The sequence below is a fragment of the Pelodiscus sinensis genome, chromosome 5, assembly GCF_052426305.1.
Source record: "Pelodiscus sinensis isolate ZL-2025 chromosome 5, ASM5242630v1, whole genome shotgun sequence".
In the NCBI taxonomy this organism is placed as follows: Eukaryota; Metazoa; Chordata; order Testudines; family Trionychidae; genus Pelodiscus; species Pelodiscus sinensis.
The window spans coordinates 80,091,587-80,105,543 of NC_143056.1; positions in this window are offsets into that span (position 1 = coordinate 80,091,587).

Below are 13,957 nucleotides of genomic sequence, written 5' to 3' on the forward strand. Positions count from 1 at the left end.
TTTTTTTCCAACTCCTGTCTGGAAATTAATTGTTGGATTTTTCCTCTCTCTCTCTCTTTCTCTCTCTCTCCCTCTCCTCACCCCTCACTCTTGTCCACCCCCCGCCCCACCCAAGGAGTTCCTGTTTGGGTAAGTAGTGGTATTTCCTGTGCATGCTGCAGAGAGTGACTGTGATTCGTGTCTTTATTTTATGCATGCTTGGTTTTATTGTTTTATTGTTTCTGTTAAACCGAGGGGGAGATACTCGTTTGCATAATGAATTTGGTGCATGCACGGAACTCAGAGACAGGGAATTCTTACAGAAAGGGGAATCACCCTGTCGGTAAATCTCTGAATCAATAGCGAGCTGCAACTCTCTCTCTCTCTCTCTGTCGGCGCTATTGAGCCCTTCCTTCTCTCTGTACCTATCCACTCTCTCTTTTTCTTTTTCCAACGGGCGGCTAGACGCAATCTAATGGCAAACCTCGCTCTGTAGCCTGGGAGAGGAACTCTGTAGATTTCCTCCGGGAGCTTGCAATATGCTGACACTACAGTCCCCTTATCCCTTACAGCTGAACCAGGGGAAGCCACCGCAGCTCAGGCTGTCTGGGAACTGTCCACTAGCTGTGGTGCTGAAATCGTAGCACCGACTGCTTAGCTTGAGCCAAAGGCGTTCAGTCTTTATTCTTTCCATCTAGCCACTGCCTATAGGTTTACTGACTTTCAAAGGATGTTGTAATCTCTGCTGCACGCTCCGAAGGACCCCGAAGTATGCCGAAATCCCTGCCTATTTTAAGCTAAGAGTCGCTGGCTAGCCTCTTCCCTCTCATTCAGGTTTTCCCAACCCTGCGTAAAAGCTCTGCTGCTGACTCTCCTCGGAATCGCCTGCCCTTCCCGCCTGTGTGTTTGAAAAATCCTGTACCTGATGATGGTGCTTCGCAAAATAAGAGGCTATAGGTTGCTTTATTTGGACTCACCCCTTCTCCTCCCACCTCATTTCCCCCCTCTAAATGCTCACACCTTCTACAGCTTGCGCGCGCGTGTGTGTGTTTTATTATTGCCCTTCTTTCGCGTCCTTAGTCATAACCTCACCAGACGAATTGGTGGAATGATTGTATTAGAGGCGAAGCACTGGGGCGATTGTTGTGTGTACAGGAATAGAGGCAATGCTGCAAACACCAATCTTTCTCTTTTGGAACCAGGGACACTCTCCAGCTAGACTAGGAGCATGCATGTTCATAGGCATTCCAGTTAGAAAAAGCATGTCACCAGCTTGCATTAAAACACAGCTATAGTCACGGTACAACACTCACATGCATCAGCCCATTCTCCTTAACATGAGAAGGAAGGGAAAATTAATCCCCGACGCTGATGGGGGGGGGGGGGTCTTTTAGCCGCAGAGTTATGTATATACCTGCAAAGAGTAGAAATATTAAAGCCAGACACTAACAAAGACAGCAGAATTAAGTAAGTACATCTAGCTAGCTCAGCGAGACAAAAAGCAAGCTTATAAAATGGTGCACCTACCACTCCAAGCCCAGCGACAGTTGCGGATCCTGCAGACAATGACATGATGCAGACATGAACATCAGTATAGCATAGGACATATTTATTTGTTTGGTAAAAACACATCTCGGCTAAAATTGCAGGCAGTAACATATCTATATATTAAACAAGGCATCGTTTCTTGCAATGAATAAAGCACACGCCTATGTAGCCATAGCACGTTCGAATGCCACCTACTAATATCCTTAATGTAGAAATCGTCCCTCTCCCGAGCCTGCGTGGTCGTATTTACAAACTGATCATTTTATAAAAAAAGAAAAACCCCACTTACAACACGTGTAGCCAATTACTGTAATTCTTAATATAGCTCTATAAAACAGCCATTAGCAACCAGAAATGCTGCCCTCCTTTCTCCCGCTCCCTCCCTTCCCCGACCCTCCCCTCCTAGATCATTGCATCTCTTGGCACAATGCATAAGATTACCCTTAACTGGATCCTATTAAATAATTCAATGGTGGCGGTGTAATTTTGGTTGGAAACTGCACGGATTTCCAAGTCGTGACTGTAAAAGTGAGTAATGTGCGCTGGCTGCGTCATGGCTCCAGTCACAGATGGTTCCAAACTGAGCAGAAATCGTGACTTCGACTTGAGACGTCCCCTCTACATGAAAAGACCATCCAATCAAAACGGCGTCAGGGGGGCAGCTGGACTCCTCGGATCTCGCTTTCTCTTTGCTCTCCCATCCGTGTGTGTGTGTGTGTGCCTCTGTGTGTGTGTGTGTGTGTGTGTGTGTTTGTGTGTATGAGTGAGTGTGTGTATAATGCGTGTGTGTGTAGATATATGTATATATATCTCTACACACACACACACAACAAGTTGCTGAAGGGGAAGGAAGTGGAGGGGTTAATCTTGGGGAATCTTCTGCACTTAGCAAGATCGTGACCCTCCCACACATTACAGTAACTTATATACATACCTGGAGGAAGGGATGCTTTGCTTTGGGCTTCCTAAAAATATGTGGTGATGCCTGAACCCTCCAACATGCTCATAGGACCGGATACTGATGCACCCGCAAAGGTAAGTGATGGGGGTTTAAAACTTTTTAATATTGTGATCAAAGTCCCCAACTGTGCAGTCAGCCCGGGTGCTCGGTTGATTCGCTTGGGGTTTCTAAAACAAGCGCTGGTGTTGTTCAAAGCAGTCCGCAGTGTGGCTTGCAATACTTTTTCAGGGAGGATGTAGGGGCGCGTAGGTGGTTGTATCTGTGGTTCTGGTGGTATTGGTGGTGTGGGTTTCGTGTGCCAATACAGCTGATAAGGCAGGAACTTTGTGCCTCTGCACCTCATTTGGGGAAGTGCAGTATGGATCAATGGCAATATTTTCAGTGTGCGAACAGACAAGAGATTAACTTCCAAGTTCTTGCGTTATTATTAGTTCTGCCAGTCCTATTCGATCTTCCGTACGATCTCTTCTTTAACCTGAGTGGCAACTCGGCTGATGCATGGAGGAGAAGTGGACACTTATTTGCCTTTATACTGCTGCTGATAGGCAGAAGCGGGGCTACTAATTTCCAGCAGGTTGTGTTAAGAAGAGCTCTGGAGTTCAATGACACATCCTTGGAACTTTTATTAACTGAAAAAGGTGGATTTCCCGTCTCCTTGCTTGGGCTGAGTAGAAGCTTAGAAGTCACGATGGTATTACTAGTTGGCGCTAATTGGAAAGTAGGCAGTTTCGTCTCTCTGCCCTCCCTCTTCCCCCTCCTGTCATAACCCGGGTGCCCAATCTACTGATGAATTGAGACTGGTGGCATTCATTGGCTATTGATAGGTGGCAACATCAGCATAATTTGCTGACAAATGCTCTGGCTAGTTTTAGGTTACTTTAGCTTCCTTAATTGCTATTAGACTTTGGGCATCTCATTTTCTTAAATATACCTGGAATTAATTGCTGTTTGGATGTATTCATAATCCAGGTCGTCTCTTGATTTGATTTATTATAATTTAATTGTGTCTCTTTTGTTCTGGGATTGCATGGCAACACTATTGAACGTGCTCTTGTCTAGGATTTGTTGAATAATTAGAAATGGAAATGTTTCTTTCTTTGCCCCCTCCCTCCTCTCCCCCTTTCGAAAAAAAGGAAATGTGAGGCGTCTCCTGATTGGTGGGTGACGATTTTAGTCCGCACCAATGAGCTGTCTGCCTGGTCTCTATTTATTTAGTGCTCAGGGGGAGAGTTTTCTCTTTACGCAGCGCCTGTGCACAGCGCTAGACTCTCTGCTCGGGAGCAGAGAGATGGGGGGACATTCCGAACTCTACCTTGCTCACAAAGCCCCCCAGATCCGGCAAGCCTGGGCTCCCAGCTCCTTGATGGGGAGGGGGGAGGAGGAGGAGGACAAGAGGGGCCCAGTGTGATAGGGACGGACTAGGGGAACCCCCCCCTCCTTCCCCACCTCTTCCTCTCCTGAGTTGGGTACGTCGCCTTGGGTTTGGAGAAGGACTTGGTCGGGATGGAGGGGGTGGGGAGGGATCCTTGTGTGTCTGGGAAATAATCAGCCGATCGCCTTTGGGTCGTGTGGATATTTTGGTGGCAGCCGGATGGATGGATGTAGGAAGCCGCAGGAGACTTTGTCCTTCGCGAATCTTTTTGCGGTCTGGGCTTGCTGTATATAACTACCTAGCCGGGAAGCCCTTACCCCAAAAAGCATTCGCGGAGGGCGCATTCGCCGAAGGAGCAGCAGCTGCAATCGCCGAGCCTTGGACTTATCTAGACTCTCTGGGCTTCTTTACCTTCCCCCTCCCTCCTCAATCCAGCCCTCCACCCCTTCCGTCCTGTGTGTATATATGGAAAGAAATAAACACCCGCGCCCCTTTCCCACCCCGTTGGTCACCAAGACATTCAGTTATTCACCTTCGTTCTTCTAGCCTAACTTTTTAATCGACTTCTGCCTAACCGGGCGGATCACACCTTCATTCGGATCATTTTATTGTTCATTTTATTTAATTATTTTTTCTTTAAAAATATAATAAAACTTCCCAAAAGTTCTCGGCCCTTCCTCCCCCCCACCCCAAGGATTTTTAAAGGGGATTTTTAGTGGATCCGAATGATTGAATCAAAAAAAAAATCTGAAGCGGTTCATTAAATTGGCTCTGTAGCCGGGAGATTCGGTTTATTCCGAGGTGGGGAGGGTGGGATTTTCTGGGATCACCCCATAAAAAAGGGAGGGAGGGAGGAGAGGGAGACGCACGAATCAGCCGCGGTTTAGGGGAGACCCCAGTTACCAGGAGATGCACCATGGAAGCGCTTGCCAAAGACGCCTCCCTGCACACTTCCAACCTGATTTTAGGCAAGTTGCAGCCCGTTGATTCCCCAAATCACCCTTTCCCCAACACAAAGTGGTCCCGAAAGGGGTAAAAAAGGCGGAATCCGGGGGAAAACCCGGCCGCGGCGATGCTTTTGGGCGAGGTGATTGCAAGCGAGCAAAGCAGCATCAGCACCAGCACTCTGGCTCTGAAACTGCCTTGTTCCAGGCACACAGCAATGAGAGCATCTCTACAGGAGTTAGGAAGGCTGCATTCCTTCTCTTTGCAGTAATTACCAGGGCGGGTTCCGAGGGCAACAAATCAAGCCCCCTCCCTAATTGCTGCCTCCCCCAAAGAAAAGCGATTTTTAAAAAGGGATGTCCGTGCTGATCAGCCCAGGGAAATAGACAAGAGCTGAGCAGCAAGTTGGCAGTGGAGTGCCCGGCTGACGCAAGACAGGGGCCTGTGGTTCAAACGTCTGCAAAAAAATGTTTTTAAAAGGATTATTATCCAAGATCGGAACAGTTTAAACCCACCAAGGTTCCCCCTCCCTGCACCCTTCCAGCCGGCACAGAGGGGCCTCCGGCTCGGAAAGGGTTGGCTTTGTATTTTTAAAAAGTCTGCATTGAAGACACACAGGGTGAGGAGCACAACCCAGGCAAAAAGTTAACATTTCTCCAGAGATAAAGGATATTTTGAAGCCCTGGCTGTACTTTATAAGAGAGTAAAAGGCTGGCTAAGGGATAAGCAGGGAGACAAGGCGAAAGGAAAAGCTTCTCGGTGTTTCCCCCAGCCCTACCTTAGCCAGGACACGTACCTGGCTTGATGAGAACAAAGGTGGAAGGGTTACAATATCTTTCCAGAAGACTTGCAGATTCTTAACAGTTTGCCCTCTCCCCTTTGGAAAAAACCCCGTGTTTGTCCTTTCCAATCGCCAGCAAACCTCTGCAGAGGTCTTGATGCATGGGAGCATCTTTTTAAAGGGAGAGACAGGGTTTCAGAGGGAACTTTAAACAAAGTGATGAGACAAATGAGCAAAGATCAGGCCAGGGAAACATCTTCCCCATTTCCTACCTAGCCTGGCCCAGCAGAATTTAACCCAAAGGTGATTTTGGGGCAGATCAGAAGCGAATGGAAACCCGAGCCAGCGTGGTTTAGATTCACATCGTTTTACATTGCCAGCCAACTGTTGCTACCATTCTGGGGACTGCTGCTGCAGGAGTGTGAACGGGGACTTCTCCTCTCCGCTACATCAGGGTGCTGCTGCCAAGCGCTGCTCTCCAGGGTGGGGGAGCAGCGAAAAGAAAACCGGGGCATTTGTTTCTTCCCTCTTTAATTACCTTTTGGGAGATTTCCTTTGATTCGTGAAAAGTTGGAAACTTCCCTCAGTCCCGGTGATGCAGTCGCAGCAGTCTCCACATAAGTGCTCGGAGACTGCACCTTAAGGAACCTTGCAGATACCCCCATTCCGTTACCTGACCAACCACACAAACAGCTGCGGGAAAGGGGTACCCTCTGGATCGATTCGATCCTCCTGACGGATTCACTTGCAGCTTCTTCTAAAGGGTTATAGCTCTTGATGGCTTCCTCCGCCTCTTCCAGACGGCTACCCAATACCCCACATTCCTTTAACTCCACTGAAGGACTGAAAGGCCTCACTCTTATCTCACCCAGTTTTGTCTGTTTCGCCCCTCTATGAAAAGCAACAGCTAAAAGCCCCTCTGCCAACTCGGGCAGATGCTGCCTTTTAACCTCCCTGAAGTTACCAGGTGCTGTGGCTTTAGCGAGGGAGTGTGGCCAGGGGGACGTTGCAGACCTTTACTGCTGTTTGGCATTACAGGGTGTGTTTGGTGCCACGTTTTATTTTTTTTTTGCACGCATGGGAGTTTTAAAGGGGAGCCTGGCCAGAATCAGGACTGGCCTAAGGCAGCAAAAATGTTTCACTCCTAGTTTGTCTAAGTGTTTGGCCGCCCAGAGCCTCACTCTAGCGAACACAGCCTGGCTGGCTCCGCAAGAGCGAAGGTGACTCAGGCGGGTGTGCACCATTCCTCGCAGAAAGGGAAGTTCAAAGCGGCAGGGGATGGGTGGGGATGTCTGCGCCTCCCCCTCGCCTTTCCCCCAAGTGTTCAGCTAGCAGGCTCTGCAGGCACCTAAACATGCTGCTGATCCAAGCTCCCTTCTCTGCTGGGTGACATGGTCTCTGGGGAGAGGGCATGCCTGGTCTCTTGACCCCAGTGCAGGGAGAGGAGAGCGACCCCGCTGCTGCTTACTGCACGGACACACGGTTTGTTTTAAAAGCCCCCTTGTGCTTGCAGCTCTCTCCTTTGCTCCCCCCCCCCCCCCGTGGGTGGGTGCAATACATACGTGTAACGGGTGTCTGTGTGTTTCTTTCAGGCTGGCCTACACAAGCATCTGATAAAGGCTGCCTGAAGGTTTAGGATTCTAGCCAAAGCAACAGGAGGAAGACTCGAGTGCCTGTAAGACCAGGTGAGAAACACACAGCCCACACGGTCCCAGCTAGCACTAAAGGTCACATAAAGCTAAGCGATCCCATTGTCCTAGATCCTAGATGCATCCCTGGGGTCACTCCATAGGAGCCAATGGTGTCTCCCCATTCTCCTCTCCTACGGCCCGCATGAGTGCTCACGATTTCCTTGCAGTAACAGGTGGCAGGAGACGCAGGGCAGCTCTTGCCTGCAGCCAGGTTGCTGTTAATCAGCAAGGTCGCTGTGAAAAGTCAGAGGGGTGTCTGGGGGGGGTGAAGGTTCCAAAGCACGGTAGCTCCAGCAACTTGTAGGGAGCTCGCCTCTTAATTCAGTCCGGAGAGTTTTCTTATAGAAGACAAGGCCATTCCCTGACCGGGGTCCACCCCCTTCTCCCAGTGAAAACTAGCCCGTGGCCTTGGTTTGAACGTTCCCTCAGCGTCTCCATTAACAGCCCAAACCTCATTCACATGCCTCTCAGCGCCCTGCACAGGTAGAGCTATTCCAAGCTCTAAAAGGAGCTCGAATCCCCGGCCCTCCTCTCCGAGTTCTCCTCCTCCTTGGGTTCAGCTAACCCCACCACCCATTATCGGGGGTAGCATTGCTCTGTTGCGTTACAGCCAATTCTTTGGACAGTTTGTGTGTGTTTGTAATGACGTTCTCTCAGTGCCTTTGACAAGATGGAGTGCTAGAGGGCTAGGTAGGCAGCTCTGAATAAAAACAGCACAAAGAGGAAGAAGCAGATAAATACTGAGCTGGACTTCAACTTCACATCCATTTTCCCTTTTAAAAATCAAAATTAAATCCACTTTTCCACTAACTGGAAATCCCGCTTTGAATAACGTTCTGTATTTCCTTCCTATAAAAAGATGCAACATATACATAATGTACCATCTTTTACTTAATTTTACTTGTAACTTTTAAATATGCCACGTCCACCACAACCCAGGGCCAACCCCAACCTCATCTTCTGCAAGTAGGACTTCACACAATAAATCCATCGAGTCTTAGCCTCGTAGCAGGTCTACATTATTGCTTTACAGGAGCATAATTCCAAAATATAATAGTTACAGTGAGTGGCCATGTTCATAATAAAGGAGAAAAATTGAGGTTCATGGAAATAATTTAAGGCAATAGTTGAAAAAAGCTAAAATTTTTGTTATGTTTTCCTAAACTATGGTCAAATTGATTTGTAGAAAGTCTACCATTTTGAGTAAGGAAAAAAAACGCAGCTAGTAGAAGGATAGGAATCTTTTAATAACATTTCATACAATATTAAACAACTATCTTAGCTTCTTTATTCATTAGTGAATTTCTTTTTCAACTCATACGTTAGTGCTTGTTCCAAAGTCTGCAGGTCTTTTAGTTTTAAGCTTGTAGGTTTTTGATTAATGCTGACAGAGTTGGCATGTTATTTATGTATAGATTTGTAGCTGTGATGTAGAAACATACTGGTCAGACTTATTCATGAACAAAAAAAACCCAAAACCTTATTCCTTCATTTACAGTAAAAACCTCCTGTTCTGTTTTAACATTCTATCAGTTTTAGAAAAAGGGAGAAAATATATTTTAGTTACAAGTAAAAGACTCATAAATGAACAATTTTAGCAAAGTGTACTTTAATTAACTGTAGTTTGAATTCTAAATCCCAATAAAGACAATGCAGCCAGGCTTTTTGTTAGAAGGCCATTTCTAATATTCCATTTTGGCATCTTATGTAATACAAGGCTATTATCATCACCTATATTTTACAGTTTGCTGCAATATAGCACAATGTCATATTTTGTAAAAGTGCTGTTAAGGATCATTCTCATCACAACTTTGGGGTTATCTTTTCTATATGACCGGGACAAACAAGTCTTTGGGCCGCATAAGACCTAGAATTACTTTCCTGGTATCCCTTAATTTCTGTTTTTGTGATAAACATTTCTGCATATCTAAAGATAAGAATGATAAACAAATCATAGTAGTTAGAGATAGAAAAGGCCTATTAGACCGTTGAGTATATACCCCTGCAAGGCCATCATATAATCTCCCCTGAAAGAATACATGTCACTACACTTTAGGTTGGTAGAAAGACCCAGACACATTGCTAACAGCATGAGGTGAGTGCATGTTAATTTGTGTCTGTCAGCACACTTAATACAATGATATAAAGGCTAAGGCCTTTGAATGGAATTTCTGCACAAGGCCTCTGAGCCTTCTGTGTTGCTACCACATCGAAACCAGGAAATCTCAAGTCCCACTTGCTAAAAAACTGTTGTGTGAGTAATAAACTGCATGGAATAGTGATTGACCCCCTTTCTTTGCCCCTCCCTGAATTTTTATTGATATTTGAATCACTTACAGATTACCTGTAAGTCTGTCCCAATTCTTTCTTTTTTAAATAGATTACTGACAATCATTTAGATATCGTGCTAATCAAGATTTGGGTAACTATAATATGCTGCATGCAGATTTGTAAATAAAAGCCTTCCAAAATAGAATGCTCAGAAAATGAGTATTTTATTGGGGGAAACCTTTTCTGTTGTTTTTGCAATTTTCCATAACTTTGAATTTCTATTGAAAATTCCTCTTTTATTTAATCAAGATATACATACACCCACACACATACACTCTTTGGGACTCGTATACAATGTAATCTTTTGGCTCTCACACTTCTAGGTATGCTTCTGGTTGATTTTTCCTTCTTCAAATGAAAATACTTGCCTTTATCCTTTCTAACAGACATGAGAACTTCACCTCGTAAGCAGATAATAACCATGCTGGGGAATGTTACGTAGGTTCTGCTAACTCCCTTAGGATGTCAATACTGAGCTTTTTGGGGTTTAAAGTATTCCCAGTGTGGCTGTTACTAGTTCAGTTTCACCAGTGAAAATATTGGTGCAGGGAGGGCTGCATGATACAGTGCTTTAAACACAGGGAGTCACCAATACCTTGTATGTACTAGGAGTCATACCATTACGTACCCTGTGATAGCAATGGTGGGAAATTTTAGCAAATAGCATATTTTTGCAAATAGCTCATTCGTCCTCAGCCTATGGGAGATGGAAGAGGACATAATATATAGGCTGAGCAGTCTTGAGAGAGGAACTCTGAAATCAGCCGAGCCCGAGGAAAAGGCTTGGGCTAAATTTTGTGTTGTTTCATTTGATTTCTTTTTTGTGTATTTTAATCCACTGTGAGTTGTGTGAACATTGTTTGGAGCAGAGCAGGGAAGTTGCACTTAAATATAGGCAGTCTTTTGTATAAACAACAGATATCCTGCATAAAAATACACATCGGTGCACTGATGGTTAAACAAAAAATATGTTGAGTATATTTCAGTAACTTATTTTAATTCCAAATAGTGAATTATAACTAGCTCATAGTACAGGGCTGGGCAAAATACGGCCCTAGGGCTGGATCCGGCCCACCAAACCACCAGATTCAGTCACGGACCACTCTTCTGGGACCCACAGACACACGGCTGTGGTGGTTTAAAGCACAGTCCATGCGGCTTTTTGCTCCAGAGAGTGGGGAAGCTTTTGTGTGATCTCTCCACCCCCAGCTCAATCCTCAGCTCCTATTGGCCGGTAACAACCAGCCAATAGGAGCTGAGAGATTGGCCTGGGAGATGGGGGCAGCGCAAGATTCTTCCTCCTCAAGGAGCTGAGAGAAGAGAGCAGCCTGAAGTTTAAAGTGATCTGGGCCTGCAGCAAGCAGGGAGCCCAGCCTGCCTTGGGGGTGCTCTAGGGCTACTGGCTTGAAGACACTTAGGTAAGCACCTTCCAGCCATAGCATGCCTCTGGCACCTCAGCCCTTCCTGCTCCCCATGTCACCGTCCAAAACCTCTGTACTCTCTTGTCCCAGGTCACAATTCCCTCCTAGACCCTGTACCTCCTCCTACACTCCTTCCTCAGACCACAATCCTCTCCTTCACCTAAACACCCTCCCAGATCCTACACCCCATTCCCCACCCCAGGTCACCACCCACACCCTTTTCAGTTTGCATCTCCTTTCTTCCTTCTGCTGAGTCACAATTCCCTCCCAGACTTTGCACCTTCTCCTAGTGACCCTCCCCCAGGCCAGAATCCTCTCCTGCACCCATACTCCCTCTCTGACCCTACACCCCACCCCAATCCCCTGACCCACGTCACAACCCGCTCCTTCACCCAAACTCCCTCTCAGACCTCACACCGTCTCCTGCACCCCAGTCCTTTACCCCATGCACCCTTCTGGGCCCAACCTCCATTCTAGACCCCCGCACCTCCTCTACAGAAAAGTGTGGCCCTTGACCACTTTCCAGAATTTATTGCCCACCCTGTTATAGTACATAGCTACAAAACATGTTTATGTAAAATCAAAATTTTCCAATTAAAAATCAAAACACAGAAATTGCAGCAAATTCATTGGTACTATTCTGATGGGTTGTGAATGACAATATAAGCTGTTTTATTAATTATTCTTTTTGCACATACAGAAATTAATCACAGCACTAGCATGACATATGTTTTATTTTTAATATGCTCTTCCTTATCCTAGAACCAGCCTGAAATTGTAACGAGATGGTGCCCCACCTTGCCAGAGTTGCCTCCAACATTTAGGGTTCCAGCCCCCAGGGCAGTTAACCACAGGCAGAATTTTCAGGTGTGAGGGTGATTGTGCATATCTCCACATGTACAATAGCAGTGCTCTGTTCTGGGGAGAACTGTCTTACCTCCTTGAATTAAATCACATTGATAACAACCCCAGAGTAGCAAGTGGCTTTGACAAGCAGTCAACTAGAGGCAAGGTGTGACTTACTGTGTATGTAATATCACCACTAGATTGGTGCACTATGGCTTCCCCTCCCCCTTTTTCCAAGCAGGAAAATGGGAGGAAAGGAGACAAATTTTATTTTTTGTCTTAGATTTCATTCAAGCAATTTCCACCTTCAAAGCTCTTCTGAGTTTCTCTTGGGCATTATGAGAACCTCCTTATCCTCTCTCTACGCCTTCATCCATCACTGATAGCAACTGTACCACCCATTAGGAGCCTAATTGGCCTTCCTCGTGTAGTCCATCTGTTAGCTAAAGGAAGACACCAAAATGGTTACTGAAAGTTTTTCTGGTTAACAGGGAGTAGGTGGCTTCTGTTAGGCGCATAGCTTTTCAGAGAACAAAGTACAGTACTCAGGGTTGCACCAACTTCTTGGTCAAGCAGCCAGTAAGCTCTTTATTAGTGATACAGATGGGTGTGGCTAGGGAAAGTATTGTTCCATTGTCCCCTGCTTTCAGGGAGCTGTAAGTAAACAGAATAGAATGGTATTTTAAATCAATCAGGCTAAAATAGACAAAAAAAATGGCCCAAGGTCAGCTGCTGGGAAATTGGCAATGTTTCACGCTTGTGTATAAAACTTTATTGAAAGTAGAAATCAGAGAAAATATCTTCAAAGAATATTATTTTTTAACAGATGTATTTTTAAAATTGAAAGAGGAAAAGGAAAAGCAAGTTTGCTGGACAGACATTCCAGGCCTTTCTTACAAGGACCCATACTGCTATTTTTCCTCACTGAAGAATCCGTATGCACTCAAGTAGTTCCAATCAAACCTACTCGGGGGAGGAAGGGCTTCAGGATCAGACCCAAAATATTTATGTTTTCCCTTTTGTAATACACTTTGCAGATTTGATTTCTTTACTCTAGCAACTATTAATGTTATATGATAGGGAGAGCAAGGCTTACACCCAGGGAAACCTATATGTGTGTCATCCATAATGCTAGAGATATGAGAATGGAAGCCAATTTTCAAATTGGGATCCACAATAAGAAAGGAACATGGCCCTGAAGGAGAATGGGTGTGATCAGAAAAAAAAGGTCAGCATTTCTCAGGAGAGGTAGACAGGAAAAAAAAATCAGTTAGCAGGGAGAAAGGATGGGGAGAAGCAGTCAGTAAATAAGACACTACCAATTATTTAACCTCAATATACAGAATATAAAGTCAGCAATGTTTTTTGAACATAAGAGACCAAAGTTGCATATGTCCAAAGAAATCTGCAGAAGTCAACAATGAAGTGTGTTTATGCCCTTGCCTTTCTCTTCGTGGAATGCCTACTTGGTGACTTGCTGACATTATTCATGTCTGGAGGAGCTGCCCATTTTCCTACTGGCAAATTGTTGCCAGTCTCCCATCCTTTTTTGCTTCCCTCTTTAACTATCATTAATTACAATGTTGTCTAATTTTAATATATGCCCCAGTGCATGGAGCTTTACAGAACTAAATCCAATGAGGTTCCTTCACTGAGGAACATGCCATCTAAGGCTCCAATCCTAAGCGTGGATCTGCATGGGTGTGCCTCTGCAGATCTGATTGCAGGATCTGTCAGATGTGTGTGACAGATAACAGAGTGATAAGAACAAGCCTCAGAGAGTATTTGTGGTTGGCACTGAAGGGAAATGTGTGAGCGAAGGAAACGGGAGTGATGCCACACAACAGGGGTTAGGGTCACACCGCATTGGGGGGCACCATTATTTTTGTAAAATGTTTTGTAATTCTCCTGTCCCCTGCAATCCAGAAAAAGAATATAGATTTATTTTTAAAAACCTGTCCAATGCTAATTCCCAAACCCATCCCCACCTAAATAACAATCTCTGCCATGTAGACTTATGCAGCTGCAATATGTCTGCTGGCAAAATACAGTGTGAGGTAGGTGGCGTAATAAATGCAGCTC